This window comes from Diceros bicornis (assembly GCF_020826845.1).
Source record: "Diceros bicornis minor isolate mBicDic1 chromosome 39 unlocalized genomic scaffold, mDicBic1.mat.cur SUPER_39_unloc_1, whole genome shotgun sequence".
Classification (NCBI taxonomy): Eukaryota; Metazoa; Chordata; class Mammalia; order Perissodactyla; family Rhinocerotidae; genus Diceros; species Diceros bicornis.
Window position 1 is genome coordinate 1,216,425 of NW_026690915.1, and position 7,784 is coordinate 1,224,208.

At 40.5% G+C, this 7,784-nt stretch overlaps 1 long non-coding RNA gene across 1 annotated transcript in view; it reads right to left on the minus strand.

Annotated features, from left to right (window-relative positions):
* LOC131402281 (uncharacterized) overlaps nt 1–7,784 on the minus strand; it is a 46,481-nt gene that overhangs the window by 1,765 nt on the left and 36,932 nt on the right. The window contains exons 3-5 of the long non-coding RNA XR_009218487.1: nt 2,336–2,463; nt 2,144–2,253; nt 80–191 (exon numbers count right to left, since the gene is read on the minus strand). This is a non-coding gene — a long non-coding RNA (uncharacterized LOC131402281). The remainder of the gene's footprint in view (nt 1–79; nt 192–2,143; nt 2,254–2,335; nt 2,464–7,784) is intronic.

The following is a 7,784-nucleotide window of genomic DNA, read 5'->3' on the forward strand; positions in this document are numbered from 1 at the left end:
TTGTAAGAAAAAGTTGCCGCCCCTCCCCCTTCTGCATACATCTTATAAAAAGTCCACCTTCAAGATTCATTTTCTTTACCTTTTGCCAGTATTTCTTCCCTGACTCGCTGCTTCTCTACTGCTGCTTCCATTCCTTCCTTTGATGCTCTGAACCTCCTCGAACGCTGCTGGTTCATTTTAGCACGTGGTGCCTGAAAAACATGTATTTCATATTCACATAATATTATTCAGAATATTTGCAACTAAATCTGCACATTATTTTGAATCAGTTGTTTTTATAAAACTAGTACACTAAACTGGAAAAGGTAAGTAATATGTCTAATAATCCTTTCACGACAGACAGGAGATCCTGAGGACTTAAATTTGGACCAAGAACCTAAAAGCTGAGCTCAGTGAGTGACATATCAAATGGACAAACATCCTATGAAGCCACAGCACTTAACAATGCAGGCCCCACGACCTAATGCCAATTCCACTGGGTTATGGTGCTTCAAAGCACCCAAGAAGAAAGCTCACTTGACTCAAAGACTCAGCCAGCAGACAATGACTACAGAACCAGGATCAGGAAGAGCTTCCTTCTGTCCTTGCCTAAGAGGAAGGACGGTCTCCAAATGAGATGCACAATGCCCTATAAAAGCAAAAGAAAACTACTTGATCTGTAGGACCCCAAGGCACTTCCATTTTGTACTTCCCACAATAAGCTTCATAATCACCACTCTGTCTCTACAAGCACAGCAGGAGACAGGGAACAAGGTTTTTACCAAAAGTACTTTTAAATCACTCTAACCAAGTGAAATTTAAATCACTGGATAAACCTGAATGAAGTGAACTGGACTGTAAGGTTCTGAAGTTACTGAACTGAGTTTTGGGGTTGGAAGGGACTCTGAAGTATCCTGTCTACAAAAAATAAGTTCTTTTATATTCTCTTTTAAACAGTTCCCTTTTCTGTAAAATGAGACCACCTAATCTAATTCTTTCAAGCATCAAGTTCTATGATCTACATTTATATTGTAACAAAAAAAATGTTACAGACATGAGCACGTACACAATGCACACAAATATGTACATATTTTATACTTGATCTAGCAGTAAGGGCATACTGCAGTAAAGTTAAAAATTTTCTTCAAGAAACTTAGCTAATGTGAATTGGAATATGCTCCAAATAAGACATATTCCTGTTCCCTTTATTCTTTACTCCACTTTAACTACAACTTAACAAGTTATCAGGTAGCTAAGATTTTTCTTTGAGTAAAGAGAACCTCACAGAAAAGTTAATCTTCTTGGACCCAAAGTTTTCTGGATTTTCAAAATCATTCCATTAGCTACTACAATTGCAAAATCTAAAAGAAAAAGAGAATCTATTTGCATATGGCTAAATAAATTTAGGCTTATGATTTACCTTAATTTTCCTTGAACCCTGGTATATAGTTTGCTAATCAATTATAACCTAAGCTACTTGATATTATTACCATAGGTCAGTAAGTTATTCCCCTCTGAAGGTCCTGTGATGACTAATCACTGCCTATAGGATAAAATCCAAACTCCTGAGTGTGGCAGGTGAGGCCTTCTTCAAGTCATCACTCTACTTCCCTTTCCAATCTAAAACTCCTACAGTTGCCGAAATATGTCAGTGTGATCATAGGCATGGAGAGTGTGTTTACCTGCCACATTTGAGAAGCCCATAAGGTCCTCCCTCCCCATATCTGTCCCACCCATCCCCTTCTACTGCCCACCAATCTCCAATTATTCTTTATCCTTCAAGAAATGGGACAAAAGTCACCTCCTCTCTATCTTCCAACTCTCTTAGTAGCACTGACACCTTCTTCCCTCAACATGCTGCATGTGTTATCTAGTGCCTATAAAGTCCATAAATAACTAACCTCACTCATTTATCTAAGTCTCTGTCCCTTTACTGGTAAGCCCTTCAAAAGCAAGGGCAGTCACCAACATCCCCAGCATTTCACAGTACTTGGTACAAAACAGGCATAAAAAGTGTTTGAATGCATGACTGAAGGATGAGGCTTGCTTTCTCAAATTTACCACACTCAACATTTTTCTTTATTTAGCTGACTTTCATTCTAGACACTGGGAACACAGCAAAAACAAAAACGGAGGACTCTAAGTTAATTATTTTAGCACTTACCACTCCATCTATTGCCATGTAGAGAAGTCGTCTTGGTCTTACTATATTGAAGTCTGTCAATGTATTCAAAAATTGCAACCATCATTTTATCTTCGTTTTTTGGTGCTGGTCTATAATGATAAGCACACTATGTAATATAATATAGTACTCCTCTGTAACTGGTGATGTCAGTGACAAAAACAGGTTACATACTTGTCTTCAGGATGAGTACAGGGATGGATGATTCCATTCATATCCAAATACAGATTACCAAACTCCACGTCATTTGGATTAGGTTTACTGGCATCAACAGGAATCTTGACACCATTGCATTCTTTTGGCTATGAGGAAATGAGAATTAATAGTAGTTTGATTGTTCAAGTCTGAAACTGATATAACCTAGGCTCAGTAAGTACCTGTGTTTCATTTCTGAATTGGAAATAAAACACTTTAAGCAATCTTTAAATTATAAGTTATCTTATTCCTTAAAGCAAACTGAAGTAGATATTTCATTTGTAGAAAGTAGACAGTTTCCAACACAAGTTAATCTTCTCTATGTGGGGGATAGTTATCAAATTTCCAAATCATTCAGTTGTCCAAGCGAGAGACCAGGGGAGTCATCTTAGAATTCTTTTCCCTTACCACCCATTCCAATAAGTCCTGTCAATTTAACATGAAAAACACTAACCACATCAGGGCATCAGCTCTCACCTACAAGACTGGAACAGTCTTCGTATGGACTGCCCACCTCTAGACTCTCCTGTCTCCAGCCTACCCTCTATGCTGCCAGAGTTTTTTTTCCTAAAATACAAATGTGGCTGCATCTTAATCTTGCCTGATTCTCCCAGTGATTCCCATAGCGGGTGTAAACCAATGAGCCTGGACCCATCCTAGTCTCCTGTCCCACCACGATATTGTTCAGGTCCACCCCATCTCGTCTAAGTTCCTGGAAAACGCTCTCATCTCTCAATGTCTTTGCACACTGCTTCCTCTCTATCAACACCCACTTCCTGAAATCTTAGTAATTTTCCAGGGTCAGACTCAGATCAAATGTCGTTCATTTTATAACGCTTTGTACTCATCTCCTAAGAAATTAATTGCTCTTCCTTCTGCATTTCCACACAATTTTGCTTATTCACTTGTAGCACTTCCATGGTTTTATAATTAATTTGTCATTCTAACCCAGCTACACTGTGCACTCTTCAAAAGGTAAGGACTGTGCCTTACTCACTCCTGGAGGCACTCAATTATACTTCTGTGATAAACATTACCTTTGTCTTTTTCTCCCAGAGCTTCAGCAGATGATAAGAATATGAGATAGGTTTTTACTGTTACTAATAGTAAAAGTCACTTAAAAAATAATAGTTCCCCAACACATGCAAAGCATCATTTGTAACAGCAAAAAACTGTGAACAATTTAAAAGCCCACTATGTACATGCTATAACATGGATGAACCTCAAAAACATTCTAAGTGAAAGCCAGTCATGAAAGACCACAAAAGATTCCATTTATATGATCCAGAATAAACAAACCAATAGAGACAGAAATAGATTAGCTTTAATCTGAGGGTAGAGGAAGTGGAAGGGAGATAGGAAGTAACCACAAGTGGGTACAACATTTCTTTTGGGAGTGATGTAAATGTCCTAAAATTAGATAATAGTGATTGTTGTACAACTCTGTATATATACTAAAAACCACTGAATTGTACGCTTTAAATGGGTGAACTTTATGGTATATAAATTATATCTCAATAAAGCTATTAAAAATAGATAAATAAACGGTCAACTTAATTAGGAAAAAAAAGAGCCCAAAGAATGCATTAATAAACTGTGATATGTCCATATAGTAGAATATCAAATAGAAGTGAGATTCAAAGAAATAGAGCTGGATGGTCACAAATATATTGCTAAGACAAAAAAGCAAGCTGCAGAAGAATACATACAGTATACCACTTATTCAAAGTTATCAAACAGATAAAACAATATTAGGTATTGTTCAGGGATGAATACATATGCAATGAAAGCAAAATTAGAAAAGCAAAGGAATGATAAACACCAATTTCAGGACAGTGGTTATCTTTGAGAGAGAGGGAAAGGAATGAGATTGAGCTTCAGTTTGGATTTACAATTGGGAAAAAAGGATATCAAAAGAGATTTAAGGGCAGAATAGGGAAGAAGCTATCAGACAGTGTTCCATACTCCGTGCTATGAATCAGGAAAGAGGGGTTCAATCAGAAGCAGTGAATGGGATAACTGGTAAGGAAAACAGGAGGTCAATTTTTGGGGGGTCTATTGAAAAAGATAACCTGATGACCCCCAAACATAACAAAACAAATTCTATGAAGGCAGGAGGCTCTCTGCCTATCCAACTAACCTCTACACTCCAAAGTCCACATTTTCCTCTCTCCTGCACCAAATAGACACCAGACTCAGGAGAATCCACACCCACTTTATTTATGCTCCCCAGGAAGCCACATAGTTAGTATTTTAGACTTGTTGGCCATATGACCTTAGTTGCAACAACTCATATCTGCCTTTGTAGAGTGAAAGCAACCATAAAGAATACAGACATGAATGGGTATGGCTGTGTTTCAGTAAAACTTTATTTACAAAAACTGTACACTGGCTTGCTAACCTCGGCCCTAGCGCCTAGCACACCACTAGGCATACTGTAGCTCTTCAACGGATGTTGCATATAGCTACATGAGAATTTCTACTTCCACTCCCTAGAAAGTATAGCACGGGGAAGGGTGCATGGGGAGGTCCTAACTTTGAGAAAAGAGCTCCAGGCATTCCCAATAAGAAAACTGAACATACTTTCCTCTCAGGAGTTACTGTAGATATAGTCAACACATTAATTACGTAAACTTAGAGTTTCTTTCTTCAAGAGAAGATTTTGATGCTCACCAAAGGAACTCACTCCTCAAGAGCCTTGCCAAACACAAGCCAACGTGTCTCCTGCTGCATTAAAGAGATCCTCAATCAAAGGGCAGCTAAAAGGAGAGCCACTCTGAACCCTAAAAACAATTCATTTCAAAGAACTTTTCACTATCTCTTGGATTTACCAGATGATAAACTGAGCACACACTGCAGCCTTCCCTTTTTACTCCAAGACCACATGAAAGACTAAAAACAAACAAATAATCACAACTGCATAACTGTACTGGAATACCAGAAGAACCCTCTGCGGCTGAGAAACCATGAGGGATGCCTGAAATGTGGAAAACTAGATCTGACAAGATGGAGCACACAGCCTAAAACAGGCAGAGAGGAGTTCGGCAGCCGAGCAGTGGGAGAACACAAGAAGGCTCCAGGCCCAGACAGGGGGCTCAAGGGATAGTCTCTGGATGATCCATCACCACCAGCAGCAGGAAGAGCCAGGTGGGTCAACCCCTGCACTCTCCTCTCACCCCCTCAGGCCCCACGTGCAGCAGGCAACTGGAGACAGGATTCCCAGAAAACCCGGGCGCTTGAGTAGGAAAAGCAGCGCAGTACGCTGGCTCTCTAGCAGTTCCCCAGAGCAACAGGGCGCACATCTGCCCAGAGGGCTGGCCGTCCAGCAGTTCCGCCAAGCAGCAATCCCACTTCTCCTCCACTTCACGGAAAAAGGGAGGGATCTATTTATCCCTAATAGGCAGTTGGGAAATTATCCTATTTGTACACAAAGATGCCAAGGAATCAAGATAAAGAAGATATTTAAGGGCCGGCCCCATGGCTCAGCGGTTAAGTGCGCGCGCTCCACTACCGGCGGCCCGGGTTCGGATCCCGGGCGAGCACCGACGCACCGCTTCTCCGGCCATGCTGAGGCCACGTCCCACATACAGCAACTAGAAGGATGTACAACTATGACACACAACTATCTACTGGGGCTTTGGGGGGAAAAAAAGGAGGAGAGTTGGCAATAGATGTTAGCTCAGAGCCAGTCTTCCTCAGCAAAAACAGGAGGATTAGCACGGATGTTAGCTCAGGGCTGATCTCCCTCACAAAAAAATAAATAAATAAAACTGTTTAAAAAAAAAAAGAAGATATTTAAAGAATTAAAGATGGTACAAACATGCAAATAGTGAGTCTGTATAAAAATACACTCCACAGGTTTTGAAATAAACCCCCAAAATGAGTTTCCCACCACCTTACTCTTCCAATCTTATAATAAGGCTTCCGGCTCCTCAAACGTAAAGCTGACGCCACTCCTGTCAGTGACAGCTAAGCGTACGCATTTTTGTGTGAGCCTGCACAGTATTTAACAGCAGCATTAGAAAATCCTGAATCACGCCTGAGGTTCCACTGTAACATGAGTTCTCACTACTGGAAGTCAGATGCCAAACTACAGCATTTGGTTTTAGATTTCCCTTAAAGCAGCTTGGAACTCAAGAACTGCAGAACATGGGTGATATTTTGGGGAGAAATGGTCAAAAGGCTAAGGAAAATTTCAAATTGCAGTATTTTGGTTAAAAATTCAGGCCATAAATTCCGATACAGTTGCCAAATAGAAAATTTTAACATCTTTAGTGATTAGTATTTTTTCAAGTAGTATGTATCTTAGGTCCTCATTTTTATACCGTGTTAGTCAACAAGGACTATTAATTATCACTAACATTTACAAAGCACTAAAAATGTGATAGGCACTGTTCTAAGGGATTCTACTCATGGATTATTCCCCTCTCTCCTCACAAGAACCCTGTGAGGTACAGAGTAGCCCACTTATAAATGAGAACACAAATGCCGAGAGGGGTTAAGTGGCTTCTCCAAAGTCACACTACTGCCAAGGGACCCAGCAGTATGAATCAGAGCTGGGATCTTAACCAGTATGTTAGACTGACTGATTATAATTTCACTAGATTCAACATGAATTTATTGAACATTTATAACGTGCATCAAGGACTACAGCCAGTGCTACAGAGGACACAAAACATGTAAAACATGTGAAATTGATCCTCGCTCTCTAAGACACAAGATAACACTGGAGAGATCGACTTCCAGCATGACAGTGTGAGTAGCTCTGCTCACCTGCTTCTCGGGGAAACTAGTGAATTTTTTTAAAAATAACACCATTTAAAGCCCTTGGAAACAGTCCTAGAGGAAGACAGCAATCTAGTCACAAAAACCTAAGAAAATTCAGCATTGACAATACAACAGAGCATGGAAAAGTTTCAACCTAAAGACACTCCCAAGAACAGTGCAAGTTGTGGTGAAAAGCAAGTGGGAAGAGAATCCTGGATCTAATGAAGATACAGCCCAGACTATAGGCCAGCTAGTTTGTAGGAGAGAACCAGGGAATGAGACAGCTGGGAAGAGCCCTCTTGGGGTTCGGACAAGTACCAAACATTAACCTCAGAAACTAATCCCCGGCAGGAGCCACTATTTGACTGGATTAGTCTGTAGAGGAATTCATGCCCCAGGGCACTGCTGAGAACAACACAGCAATGGGCCACAATTAGTGGAGGTTAACTGCTGGGTGTAATGAGGGCAAGAGTGGGAGAAAGTCCTACCTGTACCTGTCATCCTAGGGTGGCTCTGGGCATGCCCCAAACTGCACCACCCAGAGAAGCAATATCAGAGATCTAACACAGTGAGGAAGAAATACATCTCACTAAAATAATCCAGCTGGTATATAAACAAATAACAGTAACAAGCCCTGAAAGAGTCTGGGGGTGGGGGGCCA